Below are 19,471 nucleotides of genomic sequence, written 5' to 3'. Positions count from 1 at the left end.
GAAAGATGAAATTCGGATTTTTTTTTCTAAGGCCATGTAATCGACCTTTCCAGAATTCAACGTTTGTTGTTTGTTTTGTTGTTTTATTTGAAATTTTAAGCCTCTTGGGTTTATTCATCCGATAATCCAGAATTCGGCTTTGATTGACATATGCCCAAAAAAAGGATTGGTTGATTTTGCATCGATCTTTTTTCTACTGTTTTAGATTTTTTGGATCGACTTTTTAACTTTGGAAAAATTGATAAGATCGGTTCAGTTGCGCTTCGATCTTTCGATTTTATTTATTTTTATTCTGTCTTAATATTGCGGGATCTTAGATCTCATTTTCAGCAGAATTTTGACATCTGTACTATCCGAAAGAGTGTTTTTCAAAGCTGTTTCCTCCAGAAGAATCTATACCGATTTCATAACAAATCAGTAGCACGTTTAACTTTTATTTTTGTCTAGACTTGCATATTGGGATAATTTTTTGAAGATCGAACAACCGTACACTAAAAGCCTTCATAAATGAGGAACTGCAGGAAAACAGCATTCATATTGGGTAATAAACGGTGTTTCAACTAGCAAAACCATGTCTATAAACTCACTGACATATCTCAGACTTATTTTGGAAAAAATATCGTGTATGCACTTGTCCTCATCAACGAGACAAGTTGAAATCTAGAATTTTTCTGACAACGAAGACTTTACTTTTTGCAAACATTTTTAATTTTTGATGAAAATAATTTAATCACTGGTTGTCGTTAAACTTTTTAAACTTAATGATATTTCTCGGTGAGTAAAACAGCAAATTTATTTTCACGTGACGTTTCGAGTTACTTTGCTTCACCCATCATCAAATGTCTACAAATATTTATTACAATAAAAAGTTTTCGAAATTACTAAATTGAAAAATTACAATACTTTTTTTAACATTCACTTACAAAAAATAGAAAGAAGCACATTTTTCCTCCTAATCAGCTTATGGTAGACTTTTAACTGTGTCTCCTCTCAGTTTAGATATAAGACCATTGTACACTGTAATTTTTTGCCTCGATTTTCAGCAAAAAAAATTGCTGGAAACGTTCAGCACTCCAAATTTTTGCTGAAAAATCAGCAATCGGTTTTCAAATTGCTGGACTTTCCAGCAATTGACCTAGTTTGCTGGGAAATCAGCAATCGAGTTGTCAATTTGGAGTTTGGTTTTGTTTCGTACGCTGAAGCAAGGTGAGAATCTAATTCACGAATTTTGGTTAAATTGATATAATTGTTTTATTTTCCTCTATATTCTATCAACCAGTTAACAAGTCAAGGGTGAGTTTTTCTTGGACAGATTCTCTAAAATATTCTTATCAAAGCTATTTTTACAGGTGGCGGATGATCAACACTTTGACACAAAGCTGCCAACCCAGAGCCGGTGTTATAGAATATTGAAAAAAAATATCGGTTTCTGGAAATAAGTATATCCCTTTATTGAAAAAAAGGGAGGAAATAATTGTTTAATTGCTTGTTATATGCACAGCCAAATCAACATTTAATTTTGAATTAAAATATAAATTTGATACTAAATACAGCCGGTTGTGTTGAAAGAAATAGCTGGTTTCCAGCTATCTGGAATTTGCTGGAAACCAGCATTAACGTTTGCTGTTTTTCCAACAATTAAAATTCTGCTGGAAAGTCAGCGGGACAAAAACCAGCAAAAAAATGCTGGTTTCCAGCTTAAAAAAATTTGCTGTAAGGGTTGCCAATTTCCCGATCTCCGTTTGTTGATTGGCTGCTCTATCCTTTTCCCCTAATCTGTAGGGGAGAATGAGGATACTTGATCCCTGGGGATACTTGATTCCTTAGCTATATCTCGAAACTGGAATGTCTTACAAAGATCAAATGTTCTAGAAAAATGTGCCAAAATTAGCAAAATAACAATGCTTGTAGTTTAAAAAATTTTAACAAAATAATTGTTTGAGTAATTGAACTTTGTTTGAAAAATTTCACAAAATGTAACTTATGTCCCGCTTTTTTGTTGAATGTCCCACTGTCCCGCTTTTTCCTCAAAATGTCCCGCTTTTTTTTCTGGGAAAACTTTTACAAAGTTCACTGACTTACACTGGAAAAATCAAACTTAAGTCTTTATTCGAATTCATTGGTTCAACACAGAAAATCTTTCCAATATGTATTTTTCTCAAAATAAACAGCATTTTTCATAGTTTATATAAGATCCTAGCATTACAGTAAGATTCTGTTTCAGTTAAACCTTCTTGGAGCACGTTATACCATTGTATAAAGAACATATGGTCTAAGTCACCTTTTTTTCGACTCAGTTGTCTTAAGTTTGTAAAGATGGATATTTTCTTGAGTTTTCAAATTTTCAAACAAATTACCAAACAAACAAATTTTTATACAAATTACACAAAGATTTTTTACGATGTATCGAATCTGCCGTTTACATGTACGACTTTAAATATTTTCCTCGAAGATCGTGTTGATTCGGGAGAACTGTGAAAAATTATGGTGCATATGGCAAAAAAAACGTATAAATTAATAAAAGTCATTTGAGAAAAAAGGAGCAAAATCAATTCACGTTGAAAAAATCCTTAGTGTACTTTCTATGAACAACTTGGACTAATGGTATACGTATATGTTTGCCTATACAATTAAGCTTTTATAAGAGTTTCTTAAATGTCCCGCTTTTTTCGGCAATGTCCCGCATTTTTTCGTAAAATGTCCCGCTTTTTTCTGAAAGTATCTGGCAAGCCTACTTTAAGATCTTTTTTCATCACTTTAAAATGTTCCTTACATGGGAAAATTATTTTTTTTTTGTTTCGATTATAGTCGTTTTACCATATTTATGGCATTCGCGACTTTATCAACGTTGCAGTTGGCGGACAGTTATTGAAAAACTTATCCGGTACAACTGTGTTCGATGTTTACTCTTGGGCTCGAACTCACGGACATCGGCTCAGGAGACAACAGACTTGCCAACTGAGCTATATCACAAGCCATGGGAAAATTATGAAAAAAAATATTTGTTCCAATGTATCGAGCGTAAAATGAACTTCATAATGCCATATTTGCAAAGCAATGGAAAACTCTCAACTTTTTTCAGAAAAAGTTTTCTAAAATTTTGATTATGGGTACAATTGATCCCCTAGAGTTGGGTACAATTGATGCCTCTTCCAAACGGCATATTCTTCTTCTGAATTTATTGTTATGTTTGCTGATTACGAAATTACTCATATTTATCCAAAAACTAATATTTATCAAACAATTGTCTGAAGAAAAGAGCAAAAATAATTAATTTTCTCTTAATTATAAAAAAATAGCGCCTTTAAGTATGCAATGCTAATAGCGTTGAGACAAAGTTATAGAAATTTCTTCTTATGTCTGCTATAAATTGTGAAATGAGAACAAACATGACCAAAATAGTCAATTAACATTCTATCTTGGGGTTTTGTTTGATTTTTATACAAGGATTACGGCTTCCTGAATAAAAGATCAAGTCTCATGTGGCTCATGTGGCTCATGTGGCTCCCACGAAAATGCTTCTAAACAATAGAAAACCGAATGAAACATGTTTGAAACAGATAAATTATGATAAACAACACAACACAAGCAAACCCAAGATTGAACATGATAAAACTCCATGAAAAATACAAAACAAGATAAAAATAAAACAATTCAAAAAATATATAAAACAAAGTTTAACAAGATCAAACAAAACAAGCAGAAACAAGGTAAATCATGATGAGACAACGCATGACATTAAAAGAGGCAAGATTAAAAAAGACAAAAGAAAACAAAATAAATTTTAAACAAAACTCGGCTAACAAAGATCATATAGTAAAATTAGTCAGCATTACTACCGAAAATTTAAAAAATTAACCGCTTTAGCTGAATCTTCTAGTGGGAAGGAAACAGAACGTTTGAGAGAAAGAAAGACTGAGAAACAATATTTTGACAATTTCTTGCGACGAGTTGTTGCATCAGAAAGAAAGCAAGAGCAAAAAAGTGATGATTTTTTTTTAAATTGTAGCTTATAATACGTATCTCTTAATTATTTTGATTCATATTAAAATAGAGTTCTACAAACTATAATTAACCACTTCTACTAAAACAATTCAAGGAATTCAACAAATCCGAGTTTTTTAAATCGGTTCAGTGGATCAACAAGTTATGGGGCTTGAATTTAAGAAAAAAAATTCTTGCCGTTTAGTGTTAAATGAACTTCTAAGGTTTGACGTTCAAATAGCCTAGTTGGTTCTCAAATTAAATGACGTATATGGCAAGCCATTCTCCTCCCAGTGTCAATGAAACCTAACCGTACATTTTCAAGAGATTTCGATCAGAAAGCGAACGAACGGTTAGCTATAAATCAACCAGATCAGTTATCAGCTACAAATAGGCACTTTAAAGTGTCACCGATACGCACAATCTCGACGGGTCAGTGCATACATTTCGGCATATCAATCACTCGCCACAAAAACGAATCTACCGTGAAATGGTTTTGCAAAAAGAATATTTTTGCAGATCAATTATGAACCTAGTCGAAAAAAAAATGGAGCCGCCACCGCCCGCAAGCTATCATGCCTAGATTGTGAGGTGTTACCGAAGGTGATTTATTGCAAGCGGGCGGCTTCTTGGACAGATGCAAGTAATTAGACCCAGTTTTGACAATCGAATTCATTCATCATGGAGTCGTTGTCTCTGGCAAGGGTTGATACCACACTGTCAGAAAGCTATTTACCTTATCAATTTTGCGATCATCACTATTTAATTTCACAATGCAAGTTATTATGAGAGCAACGTTATGATATTGGCTGGATCATTCGATCTAAGCTTGTAATTTTTTTAATTACAAGATGGAAATTTGACTTCAAACCATGACAGCCGGGTGTTTACTGCCATGTGTGGGTTCATCCCACTAAAACCACCTTGGGCTTCGTGTGCCAGATGTGCCCCTTGGTTTCACCCTATGATACTACATCAAGGGGTAGGCTGTGCTCATGCCACTCCCGCAGGATTTCTAACCACCAAGGCATGGCCCATTGAGGAACTACCAAGCTAGAATCCCGCCACGACCACCCCGAATGGAATCTCCGCTTCCATTTGCTGCAGGAAAGATCGTAGCTGAGTACGTGAGACCTTTTAAGTTCCACCGCACATATGAGTCCAGATTAGGGTTATACCGCGCCCTAAGATCACGTTGCTTTTGAATTGTAGTGTCATACGAGGCCCAAGACCTTCCATTAGCTTGTCAAATTTGGTTGACCATCTCGTTCTCTCCGTTCATCATTTTTCCTCATTCTTATTAGATATGATTTGCGAGATTTCGTCGACTATAGCACGCCACGACTGTTCGTCGCGATACCTTTCACTCACAATATTTTCAGCGTTTAAATTTTGAAGTTGTTGACGCCTTGAAATGAACCTGGGGCAGACAAAGATAGCATGTTCTGCCGATTCTTCCGTATCTACGCATTCCGGGCAATACACGCGAGCTGATAAGCTTAAACCGATGAAGGTATTGCTTAAAGCACCCACGACCCGAAAGGAACTGCGTCAGGTAGAAGTTGACCTCTCAATACTTCCGATTTACCCAGTTTGAAAGTCGCGGGATTAACCTATGCATCCATCTTGCGTTGTTCCTGCCACTTGAGCATTGAGCTGCATCTTTTTTTGGCTTTCTTACAGAAAGGCATAGGGAACGGTCAGTTGGGGATATCATTAATTAAGGGTCCAAGACCCCACTTTATAGGTACCAATCGACTCAGCTCGACGAGTTACGATGATGTCCGGGAATTTGTATGTTCCATAGAAACGTTCTTAACACATTAACTCCTATTCTAGGTTTCACGATTTTGATGAATTTAGTATCAAAAAATTGGATTTTTTTTCCTGTAGGACCTATCTCAAAACCAAAAAAAAAACAAAATTGTTTAAAATTTTTCTATTCCATAGTAAATATCATGCTTATGTCGGCTCCAAAAAAGGTAGCCATTTGCTCAGCAGCAGTAGCCAGCAATCGCTAAATTAATTACAAAGGCGATCAAAAATTTGACAAAAATTTCATAAAACAGCAGAGAATCGATCCCACGCCATCTAGCATGAGAGTTTAGGAGGTTAACCCCTTGACCACTAGTGAGCGTCGAGATATGTGGCTCTCAAACTTTAACAGTTTGAATTATTTGGATTATAAATGAACTCGTTGAATATAAGTTCGTTTATCCTCCAAAAAACGTACTGGGCACCTTTTTTTATATTGAGTTTAGTAATTTTTGCTATCGATTTTCTTTAATCATAATCTTTTTTATAGATTAATAATATATAATTCAGAAATAAGGAATCCATTATTGTGTCATTTATTTCCAAAGATAATTGAGATAATTGAGATAGCCTCCAATCCACTGATAAGTGTATTAAATCGGGTTTTTTAGTTGGTAACCACAGATGGTAAATCCCGGTTTACGGATTGTATTCCAAGGCACAGCGAGCCACCGCGTCCCCCAGTTTGCTACTCTGGGTCCATGGATACAATGGGAAGACTCATGATATACTCCGTGTATATCCCCTACTCCCTAAACTCCACCTGGGGTCGCAGACTTGGTTCCCACCTCAAACTGTTTAGCACACTATGCTTCAATAGTGGGAGGTCTATTCGCGCTAGTGCGCTCCAAGGCAATACTCATTAACGAGACCACTTTCAGCAAAACCTCTCATCCTAACGACTCCACGCCTGAACTCTCCTCTCACGACTTGAGAACGGACATCTCCTCGCAATGACTCGAGATTCACACACAAACCTCTCAAGTGTTGGAATCCGCACACATCCTCTATACAACGTTATCTGCTGTCGTGTCGGGCCCACAGGCGCAAATATGGAAGTACGTACCGCCGCCGGACACACAAACACCACATGCTCGGGTGTTTCCTCTTCGTACCCACAATCTGGGCAATATGGCGAAGCCACATGTAGAAAACGGTAGAGGTACTTCATGAAGCATCCATGACCAGTCAGGAATTGCGTCATATAGTAGTGTGCGGGATCAGACGATAGGTCCACCTTCCTCTCGTTGAGCTGTCCCACAGCTGCTGCCAGTTGGACATCGAGTCCTCATTGGCGAGATCTCGTGAGCTGCATCTGCTGATATTGTTCTGTATACACAGGAAATTCGCATGGCTACAGCCGATGTGTGCTCCGTAATTTGGATCTGTTGCGCTTTACCTCTATCGCGGAGCATCAGGCCGCTCCTCCGTAGTTTCGACAGTGCTACGCTCTCAAGGAAACGTTTCTTGCTACCCTTTGAACCATGGCAGTTCGGCATAATCCAGGCCAATGAATCTATGACTTTCAATGCACTATCACAACAGTATTTGACATGCGCACCAAAACTTAAGCGATTGTCGACCACTACTCCAAGGTACTTCAGCTGCTGTTTCGAAGATGTCGTGTGCCCTCAAACAGTAATCTCCATGTGCGGCACAACTCTTTTATTGGTTACCAGCAGAACTTCGGTTTTATGTTGAGTTATCTGAAGCTAAACTCCCGCCATCCAGATGCCAACCCTTTTTAGGGATAGCGTTGCAAGGTCTTCTACCTCCTCGATTGTTTCGCCGTTGATCAAGAGCACGATATCGTCAGCAAATCCGACTATCTGCACGCCTGCTGGTAGTTTCAGCGTTAACACCTCATTATACAAGGCATTTCAAAGCACAGGTCCGAGTATGGAACCCTGTGGAACACCCGCTGTTAGGGCAGTAAACCGTAACCCTGAGTTTGTAATATCTAATCCTGCCAACGCTGTTTCTAAACGGTGTCCCCGATAAAATTGCCACACACAAAATTGATTCGCAAAATTCGAGTTTTCATCCGATTGCCATAATTGAAAGTAACTATTAAACTTCATTTTAGCATTATACTCGTATTTTATTTACAGTCCATACGCAAATGCCCGCACCTTGGCCTTAACCTCGGCCATGAGATTCTGCACAACCTTTGAATCAATCGTTTGTAAACCCATACTTTTTCAGTTGCTCGACTGTCTTCACTACATTGGGTCGTTTAAGAAGGTGCTGCTTCATATTCGCCCAGTACTTCTCGATGGTGCGGAGCTCCGGAGTGTTGGGAGGGTTGATCATTGTCGGTACTAAATTGACCTTATTGTCCGCATACAACTTCAGAACGTCCTTGGAGTAGTGGCATGAGGCCAAATCCGGCCAGAAGATTGTTGGGACGTTGTGGGCCTTCAGGAGAGGAAGCAGCCGCTTCTGGAGGCACTCTGCCATGTCCAGGGGAGCAAATCGAGCAGATCTGATAATGATAACTGGTTTATCACTTGTTCAACACTTAGCGATAAATATGAGAACAGATGACTCGTCATCCCTTTCCAAAGCCGATCAAGATAACTCGTCCGAAATTATTTTCTCTCAGTCAGTTCTAGTTCTGAGAATATTCTCCGACAAAACTGGAAGCGATCAAAAGAACAAACGCACAGAGAGTAGAGTGCCTTTTCTAGCTATTTACGTCTATTCTGACCCTCCGCGCCCTTAACTCCAATCAAAATAGTGAGAAACTTTCTCTCGTCCGGGAGGGAGAACTTATCCTTAACGTTACAAGAGACGATAAATTTGAATCGGAATACAAAACTTATCGAGAGCAAAATCGAGGTTGATAAGCGCTAGTATAGTGTTCTTGCGGATGAAAATCTCTCCCACGGGTGTTTTGATCGGCAAGTTCTATCGGAGGATAACGATTTTTGAATTCCCTGGCCACCTGTGCGTTCATCGTGTCCTGGGTCACGAAAGGTGCACTCCGCTTCCCACATGTGCAGATGGCTTGCCAAACCAGGAGTTTATTCGCAAATTTTGACATCTTCTGAGTGCAGACATGCTCCGGAATGCTGACCTTATCCTTGGCCGTGAAAAACAGGTTGCCGGGGATCTGTTTGAAGTCGGCCTTCTACCCAACGGTTAAAAAATTAGAACATTTTCATCGTGTGGCAATATCATCGTGGACACCCTTTAACTATGTCCTTAGAGCGAGTTCACTGGTTGAAATGGAGCTGGAAATTTCGAAGGTTTAAAACTCATCACAACACTTTTGTCGTACACTGGTATTGGAAAGATCCGATATTCTGTCTGCTTCGTGCTGAAAAATGTCTATCGTATACCTAACACTTTTTGGCTGAGGGTGGTGAAAAAACACGATATTTTGCAACATCGAGCCGACTGATAGAGCCGGCGTTGCAAAACAGTATTCGTGCGTGAAACTCTTCGGTGCTGCCACCTTCGTTATATTCGAAACTTCGGTTAAGGTGAAAAAATGAAATTGAGCGATTTCAGGATTTTTATATAAAACTATCTGACCCGGTGTGCTTTGCTACACCTTCTTAAAATCAATAAATTGTGTGAAAATAATTTCACTATAAATAAATTTTCGATATCTTTACAATGAGACTTTTCACATCAAATTATTATTGGAATACAAAGATTTTTTTTTCAGGGATTTTCATTTTATTGGATGATTCATCCAATTCCCGTTTCTCCTCTGAAATCCTTTCATTGAAAAAATGGCTTCTTTAGCTTGAAAAGTTTTAAAAACTATGCGATAAAACCTCCTCCATTCCTGGCTTTGTACTGTATGGAATCTCTCCTTAAAAAAAAATAGAAACATTTTTCGCACTCGAATACGGTGGATAAGTTCTCAAGTTATACTAAACTGTGCGGAACTCTTTTTCCTCTCTCTTAATCCCAACTGGAAGATGAAAAGGGTTTTTTAATAACCACAAAATCATTTCTTGTACCCTAATACTCTCCCCTGTAAAATTTAGTTAAATTTATTTGATGAGCTCTTGAATTTATCAAAAAAAAAGTATGACACCTTTCTTCTCTTTCCTATCCTGTGAGGGGAAACAAAGCATTTTAAAAATATTTCTTGTATTTCAATACTCTTCCAAATTTGCTACCATCTGTATTGGCATCGGTAGTGGTATACAGCTACACCGAAAAAATTCTTCACATGACCGCTACGTGAAAATGTACATAGATTTTTGCCACCATGAAAATCATGTGAAACCTACGTGAATTTCAGGTAGCAAACAGAGCTTGCGCAGCAAGCAGAATTCACGTAATTTTCATATGAGTTGTACGTGAATTAAACGTAGATCGAATGTGGGTAGGGATTCATTCTGCTACGTACACTCAGCCGAAAAGGAAACTTTAAATTCACCTAGATTTTCACGTAGGCACTCATTACGTGAATTTTTGCTTGGTTTACGTGAAGCACTTGGAAGCTAATACGAAATCACTTAATCCTTACGTGAAATTCCCATAGTTGTCATGCTTCAAAACAAAGACACGTTCGATTTACGTGAAAATCCAGTGAACCGCCAATCACAAACGGGTTTGTTGAATTTTATGTGATGTTCACTTAGCTCTTTGCGTAAAATCTATGTGAAAGAACAAAGGTATCTAATATGGCGCGCGTGAATTCAAGTGCTATCGACTGTCGTAAAGAGCAGTTTTTATTGCGGTGGAGAAGCTGTATTTTTGTAAGTAGTAATATCATTCTTTGGTTGTTGTTTACATATTTTGCCATTTCAACAGGATGCGGAATTGGAGCAGCTGGGAATATCAGCCAATCGCTAAATGAAATACAATTTTTTTGGAGACTTTGTGAAGTGAAGAAATGTAAAGTGAAGTTCAATTGTGAAAAGTTGTGTATACTTTTTTATGCGGGTAACTAAAAAGTTATTGTGATGTGATATAAATTCCGGTAAATAAAATCTTTTTTCCGAATAAATAATTTATTATTTCATTGATGCGACAACAATACAACACAATACGTTCATATTTTAATTAAATCTACGTGAAAAGTATGCAGTAGATCGATTCCTTATTCACATCCAATCTACGTTATTTTCCCGTACGCTTCACTTACAACTCATATGAAAATTACGTGAATTCTGCTTGCTGTGCGAGTTCTGTTTGCTACCTGAAATTCACGTAGATTTCACGTGATTTTCATGGTGGCAAAAATCTATGTACATTTTCACGTAGCGTTCATGTGAAAAGTTTTTTCGGTGTACAATTCACGTAAATTTCATTGTAATATTAATGTAGGGAGGTTTTTTTTTCGGATATTTCAAATAAAAATGTTTTGATTTCGGAAGTAAACTTTATTATTCGACAAAATAACATATTTAACACTTGAACTTGCATAACACTTTTAAACTGACACTTTGTAACTCCACTCAATTCATTGAACGAAAATTCGTCGAAAAATGGAATTTGTTCTTCCTCTTCAGCGGTTGCTTGGCCGTTTCAGCTGCCTCAATATCAGATCCTGTGGAAAAAAAAACAAAGATGTACATAACTACTAACCACAAAACATAATTTTATTACTTACCAAATGAATATCAGCTTCTCGATAACCCAGTTTTTTTTTTTGTCTTTATACACCAACTGTTGGATCTGCGCCATGTTGAAACTGGTATTCCTTCACAAAGATTTTACGTGAATGAGTCGTTCAGGTTTACGTGAACATCACATAGAATGCACCAAATCCCTCAGTACTTGGCGGATCACTGGATTGTCACGTAAAACGAATGTGTCTTTGTTTTAACGACATCTATTATATAAAATTCTCTTGTAACGGTGTTTGTAGTACTACTCCTCCGAAATGACCCAAACGATTCAAATGAAATTATTTTTAGAATATTCTGTAGGCATGCGAATCGGTTTATATCGAATAAAAATAACAGAAAGTCGCATCAATTGTCCGTAATAATTAAATTTGTAGTTTTTTGAATGAAATTAAAGTCATGGCCTTCAATTTTCTCAAGATTTTTTTTCCTTTGGGCGCCGGGCAGTTTGTTTTTCGTCTCTATGGTCGTCCAAGGCGTCGTAAGCAAACGTCGAGGGATGATGGTAACCAGGGCATAGCATACTGATTAGTTGAAATATTTGGGCGCGCATTTCTGAACCAAGCATAATATCAATGCATGTGGTAGCGATATGAATCCCAGATGTGTTTTTTTCTTTTTGATTCCTAGATCATTTGTACAGCACACAGTAATGAATGACACTTAGATTGATATTTTGCCGATCAAATCAATATCATTTAAACGATTTAAAAAAAATAAAACTGTTTTGTTGAAATTGTTGTCTGAAAAATATTAAATTAGTACTGATGCATATAAAATTATGGTATGACTTTTTGCTGACATTTGAAATAAAGAAAGTGGGAGATTAACATACAATTTTATAATCCAATTCCCCTAGAAACATTTTTCGAACATGTACAAATGTGCATGACTGAAGATGTTTCGGGTGCCTTTAAATTTTCAGAACAACAACAAAATCCATTGAAGATGAACAGACACATGAACTGAACAAGAGCCTGTCCTTTTAAAAGGATTATATAGGATTGATGTTAATTTTAAGGCCTAATGCAAAGAACTTTTCGATTTTTTGCAAGCATAAGTGAAAGTTATCAATAAAAATGAAAGAATTTTCAGTTAAAAGATACACTAGAGCAAGTGCAAACATTAAACATTTACAAAAAATGCATACATTATTCATGTATACATATTCACATTATTTCTTCATCTATAAATCGTTAAGCCCAATTAAAAAATCTGACTAAATAAACTCAACTTTTTTTTCTAAATCATTCACCGAAAAACTGCTTACAGGTTCACTGTTTGTTTACACAGAATTCAAGTACGTACTTAACATGAAAGTGTGTTTATGTTTAACATATTTTGGCTACATAGAAGAGACTTGAGATCCGCTTTTTTGTTGAAAAGTTTTTCTGTGATTGATATTCCAGAAGCATTATTTTTTTTTGATAGCAGAAGCAGAATTTTTTTGATAAGTTTTTATTATGACCTGAAAGTGCCGAAAATGATATTAACTCCTGACATTTCACACGGTGAAACAACTGGCAACGCGCCCAAAATTATTAAATGTCTTTGTAAATGAAAGTCTTATGGTTATTCAGAGTTCAGTAAAATTGAAGTACCAAGCATTTTTTTTTCTGGAAAAACTGCAGGTATATCAATGAAAGTTGATAAAAAAGACAAACAGGAAAAAGTATTAAATTTATTTTAAAGTCTTTTCACTGACGCATCTGAAAAAGAGCAATGTGTATTCCCTTGCATCGGTAAATGGGACAAATGTACCTTTACTTAGATATTTCTTTTTGAAAGAATATGAAAGTTGAACTGTGATGATAGCCGAAAGACAATTATATGTTTTTAAAGGTTTCGAGGTATATTTACATGAAAACTTCCAGAAAAAACGAATGAACTCATGGAATCATTGTAGCCTTAACAGATTAGCTCTTTTCGATTTATTTAATTTATAAAAACCTCAATGCTTCAGTTAGAATCTTACAAAAAACAGTGGTTTAAATTGGCAGATATGTCCATTAGAATAAAAATGCAAATGATATTGCTGTAATTCGGTTGAATATAAACAAATCTTAATATATATTCCTCCTTTCAAAACCGATCGTTTTTTTTTATTTATTGGGTAAATGTTCAAAAGAATCTAATTAGCATTTTTTTGCTGAAAAAAATAATAAAACGGTGAACTGTTTTTTGACATGGTTTTGATGAAAATATGGATATTATTTAATCACCACTGCTTCCAAGGGTGAAAATAGTGAACAAAAGCTGCTTGAAAATGGTTAGTAAAAAATCTTCAATGTTTTTTTTATTTCTTCAGTTCTAAAAAATATACCATCCGAAGAAACTCGGGAGCTGAATGTACTGCGTTACGCAGAATATTGAGCAAATACTCCTAAAATGGTCCCCAAAATTCTTTTTCCATAAAGTTTCATAAGCAATAAATTCTAATTAATGAGAAACTTTTGATTCCGATTTTAACCTTAATGTGAACTCGAGCAAAGCGGAGTAAATCAACTAAATGGTATGCAATAAATGAAACATAGATATTATCAACATAAAGTTATTTATGGAACAAGCTACAAAGAATGGATTTTTTAAGCATGCTGCATGAGGCTTGCCAAGTTTGATCGTCACGTTTAGTGCTGAAAAACTCAAATTTTCAACGGGAAGCTGATACCTGACACCATTCGGCAATATTTAAAGCATCCGAATCAAAGAAAATTAGATGACAAGTTTTCCTGTAAGATGCATGTAAGATTGATTGAAGATAATGTTTTGATAATCTATGTAAAGACCCGTAGAATTGAGTTAATTTTTTTAGGTTTGATTCCAATAGAATGAAGCGTGACAATTCGAGTAAAAGGAAAAGAAGGATATGTAAAAAAAAACCTAGGACATGTTCACGAAAGTGAGACGCCAAGTTAAACATGGTAAGACGAAGTTTACCGGGTCTGCTAGTTCAACTATATGAATTTCACGTAAGAATCAAGTGATTTTTTATTAACTCCTAAATGGTTCACGTAGACCAAGCAAAAATTCACGTAACGAGTGGCTACGTGAAAATCCAGGTAAATTTAACGTTCCTTTTTCGGCTGAGTGTAGGAGAGAAGTGGAATCGGCAGCGGCAGGAGGACGACCCGGTAAGGACCTTTTGGAAGTGCGTAGAGCCTGGTAACCGATTGGAGGTGCGTGAAGCCTGGGACCGTTCGGAGGCGTCGAGCCGGGAATCCATTCGGAGGTTATGATACCTGGAATCCGATGGATGGTGGTCGTGCCTAGAATCCGTTCGGAGGTGATCGAGTTTGGAATCCTTTCGGTGGCGTCGAGCCGGAAAACCATTCGGTGGCTTCGGAGGTCGTGCATGGGATCCAATTGGAAGATGGTTCAGCCTGGTATCCAATTGGAAGGAAGTCGAGCGGGAAATCCGTCTGGGGGTGTCGAGTCTAGAATCCGATGGAAGGTGGTCGTGCCGGGAATCTGGAGAAGGTCGCGAGCCGCTGGGAAGGGCGTAAAGCCTTGAGGAACGCCTTCGAATTGCAAGAAGGGCGTCGGACCAAAAACCAAAGTGCAGGTCGTTCAGCTGAAGGTGATGGTTATGGTCCGGCGTGGTGCTTCACTGAGCGTGTGTTGAAGAGGAGTGTTGGCATTCCCCCGATCGGGGTGAATGTAAACAACACACGTAGGTCAAACTAAACGCTAAGAGATTTTTGTGTATAAAAAGAAGCCATTTAGAGAAAATAAAGTCATTCCAGTTTTAACTACAGAACGTGTTGGTTGTTTTTGTGCCTCTCCTTTCCACTCCGAAAGTGCTCCCTGTTGCTGCTGTCTAACATACATTAGCACTCGAATTATTGAAAAAAAAATTGTATGGGAGCTTCTCTTCCCCCTTCCTATCGAATCAGTGAAAGGGGGAAGAAGCCTTAAACAATCATAGCAAAAATAAATTCTACTCGAATATCCGCTACTATTTTATTTGAATAATTGTAACGGAAGTAGTTGTTCCAGCAATGTCAACAACTTAAGGCGCCACTTCCAAAATGGAAGGCTGCTGACACAAAGTCACCGACTGGCTAAAGACTCCCTCCCACAGCGGGTTTCAAATAGTGGCTCAATCACTTCGTCAATCTTACCAACCCAAATGACGTTTTCCAAGTTAAAGTTCAGGGAAAATAGGAAAGGATAGGAACAAGACCTGCTAAGAAAACCGAATCTTAAATCCAATTCAGCAACATAACGATAAGGAAAAAACTATCGCGATCACTTCGAATGAGAACACCTCATAGAAAAAGACGAAGTCATATCTTAGTGCTCATGTACTTATTATTGCGTCTTCTTTTTCTTAGGGGCCACATAATTACGTTTCAATTTTCCAGGTAGATTTTTGGTTTTTTGGTTTTTCTGAGCTCACCGGTTGTCGGCTACGAACGACCTTACCGAACTGCAAGCGATCCACGAGCCACGTGGCGGCCGGAAATGCTTAGGCCAAGTGCACCTCGTCTCGACTGGGCCCACACTTGGACCCACGATTGTGTGGGTTTTAGAACCTGGACAACGTGGTGGTTTTTACTAAGAGTTCTTACATTTAGCTTCAAAAGCGTCTTACCTGAACTGCTAAGTTCTATCCTCCAGTTGGCGACTTTTATATCTAGCTGTAAGTCCTAGCCAATCACTGTATATGTCAAACAAGAGAAAGTACATGTAATGAATTTATCTACCTAGACTAGACTAACTCTAGTTAAACTCACGTTAAGTGATCGCGCCAAAAAGCACTAGCTACGATCGTACCGAGTGATGTCACTACTTGTGAGCACCTTTTTTTAAAGAGGACACTAGCGATACAACCCGCCTGACCTACTCGGTGTTCCATTTGGAAGTAAAAACCTCATTGTTTCAGAGGCCAAACCAAGCCACGGTGGCATTAAAAGCTCCCAAGGACGAAAGAATTTGTTTTTTGCAGGCATAGGGATGCAGGAATTTATCGGTGGGTTGAACTTATACAGGCATCTTCCCAAGACAAGTATATTAAGCTATCGTGCAACAGGTGGCGCTTTGATTGCTAAAAAGGCTGTCAGTTATAATATCGTTAGACTGGTTATGGACTGAAGTCCCATATAATCATAGAAACCTTTCTCGTACCCAAATAACCACCCATGTCAAATTTGGTTCGATTTGCTTGATTAGTTCTACTCGAGGCACTCAGATTTGTAGATCTCGCCATTTACTGTGCCCTTTATCACGAAAGGCTCACTCCTCAATCCACAAGAGCAGATGGCCTGCCAAACGAGATAGGAACTTCGGAGGAGGCGAACTTCGACATTTTTTCTTCCTAAATTTGTCGTCCACATCGAACTTACTCCAACCTCGGAATTTGCTTAAAAACGGCTTTTATATACGTTTCGTCGTCCACACACAGCAGCCATATTTGGTCAGCATCTTCTCGTTGAGCTTCCGTGCCCGAGTTTTAGCCGTCGATTGTTGCCGCTCATCACGATTTGGGAAGTTCTGTACCTTGTATGTATATAGTCAAGCTCTCTTCTTTGCATTCTGGACGTAGCTCTGCGACATGCCGATCTTTTAGCAAAATCACGGCTTTAGACGTTGGGATTTGCTTTAATCATCCGCTTCACCTTTCCCACCGTCTTTTTGTTCTCCGGTCCCGATTTTTTTTCAAGCTCCTTTATCGTGGTCCAATGTCAACCGCTCCTGGAACCGCTTCAACACTCTGGAGACGGTTGAATGGTGAATGTTCAACATTTTTTCCCAACTGCCGGTGCGACAGGTCAGGAAATTCCAGGTGTTTAGAAAGAATTTGTTCTCTCGACTTGCGTTGGTTCACCTCCATTTTCGTTGAATCGAAAAACACGACTTCGACAGCATATAAACAATACACATCAATGAAAAGAGTGCACAATTTAGTTGATTTTCCCCCAATGGTAAAAAAGTTATGTCTTGTTGAATGTGTCGAAATAATTTCGTGTTCGCCCTTTATGAACTTCGCACAAGTCCTTTGAAAGCCGCATGATAATAAGAACTCAGATGAAGAAGTTGGGGGCTGAAAGTAAGTATCTATAGCTTAAAAGTAAGCCATTATAACTACCAAGGTTGCACTCTCATATCTTTTCGGAAACATAAGACAACGAGGGCAATCATCTTTCGCCAATATTTTTCCAGAGAAAATCAATGACCACCGTTCTTCTAATAAAATGATTCGGCAGCCGATATCAGACACTGGCAGAAGCACGTAGAGATTAAGTTTATGATCGGGAGACGAGATAACAAGAACGATTCTCGGCCGGCCAACGAGCTCACTCGATGTTCGATTTTCAAACTGCTGTATTCGGTGGCGAATTGTGGCCGAATAAAAATCAATTTTTATTGAACGAAGATGGCACCTGATGAATTGTCTGTTGCGTTTAACAGTTGAATGATACCTGCTACCTACTGATAATGGCCTTTTGGCTCAGCAGACGGTGATATCGTTTATTCTGGAATAATTTCCTTAATACGCACGGATTATCCGCAGTTTGTCGACATGCAAAAATCAAAACAACTAACGGGAACACAATGATCCAGGAATACACGAACAATTGTGTCAATTAATTTCCGAATGTCATAATATTATTAGTTTTAAAATTATTGTGTTTTATCAGCTTCGTTGGATACCTTCTTTGTTATACTAGTTTGCAAGTTTTATAAAATGCACAAATTAAGCATTAAATTAAATATTAACCTTCCTTTACGATTAAAAAAAAAGGACAACTAGCTGCTTAGGGTCATTTAAACCCTGATAACTATTCTGGCTGTATCTTCAAAGCTACTGAACCGATTTTCCTATTTAATTTTTTTCAACCGATTTTCATAAATTATATTAATTTGGAATTGTTTACATGTCCACTACCTATGTACGAAGAAAAAAAATTATATGATAATTTTCGGAGCGTAGTTTTTGACACAATTGTTGCCAGAGAATTTTCCAGCAATCCCAATATATTGGAAGTTCATTGCCATTGCGTGAGAACAAAATTTTCGAAAAAAAATTTAAAAAAAAGACACTCTCCTAATCATTTTTTTTGCGTTTTTCCGTTCAAAATTTCAAATCCGAACCCGGGTATCCTGATCTCATTTTAAAAATCTGCGTAAATTCATTCGTTTGTTTCGACCTTAAAGAAAACTTTTCAGACTACAGTGATTTGGAAATTCGGAAAAAGTTGCAATTCAATTCACCCTAATATGGCAGCCACTTTCAGCCAACTTCATGAAAATAGTAATAGTCCTGCAGGTGTGGTTGGGATGGTTATTCGGCTGATGGTACACTCAATTATTAACAGCATAGTATCCGATAATCTTCCTAGCGCCGATCTGGTCTAGCGGATAGGCTGGCGCGAGTCTGGTTTTGGTATGCCAGGCGTACTGGGTTCGACTCCCGGTATCGGCAAGAAAACCTATGAGTTCGAATCCCATAAGTGGTAAGATGTGTTTTTCTTATAACTGACTATATAATAAGAATGTTCAATCAGTTGCCAGCTGGCTCACGTATATGCGCGAGTGCGGAATACCTGTCGTAGATTCATAACACTGAAAGTTTGATGAATTTTAAACGGGTGCGAAACTGATTGTCTGTGTTCTCGTATGTGACTCACACATACACAAAACACATTCATTACATGACAGTTCACACGAAGCCATGGTGTCGGGTATGTGGTGATTTGCATTGAAGATTAGCCAAACTCATGATCTAAAGAATGCAATTCAGCGCATACGTTGGCGAAACTGCGGTGAATCCGTGCACCCATGGTGGATTATATACACACATACATACATAGTATTCGATAATCTTCCATAAAAAATACCTAGTAGTCCTCTTTGCATAAAATTGGTGGTGGCGGATTCTGGTTTAACCCTTTCAAACTGTTCGCAAAATATCCGTTTAAAGGAAATTTGGCCTGTAGTTTGTTAGCGTTCTCCTGGTCGTATGTTTTAGCAGATTATCTGTGGATAGTTCCGAATTAAAACGTAAACTGGCTGAACATACCTATACTTTTTGCTCAAGATCTTTTGAATGATATCAAAAGATATGCCATTTG

General features: G+C 37.7%; 1 protein-coding gene across 1 annotated transcript in view; it reads right to left on the bottom strand.

Moving 5' to 3' along the window:
• The window catches only part of LOC129739822 (protein similar), a 116,877-nt gene that overhangs the window by 72,481 nt on the left and 24,925 nt on the right, over positions 1 to 19,471 (bottom strand). The gene's annotated exons all lie outside the window — the stretch shown is intronic.

This window comes from Uranotaenia lowii, chromosome 1, assembly GCF_029784155.1.
Source record: "Uranotaenia lowii strain MFRU-FL chromosome 1, ASM2978415v1, whole genome shotgun sequence".
Taxonomy (NCBI): Eukaryota; Metazoa; Arthropoda; class Insecta; order Diptera; family Culicidae; genus Uranotaenia; species Uranotaenia lowii.
This window is presented reverse-complemented; position numbering and strand designations above follow the sequence as displayed.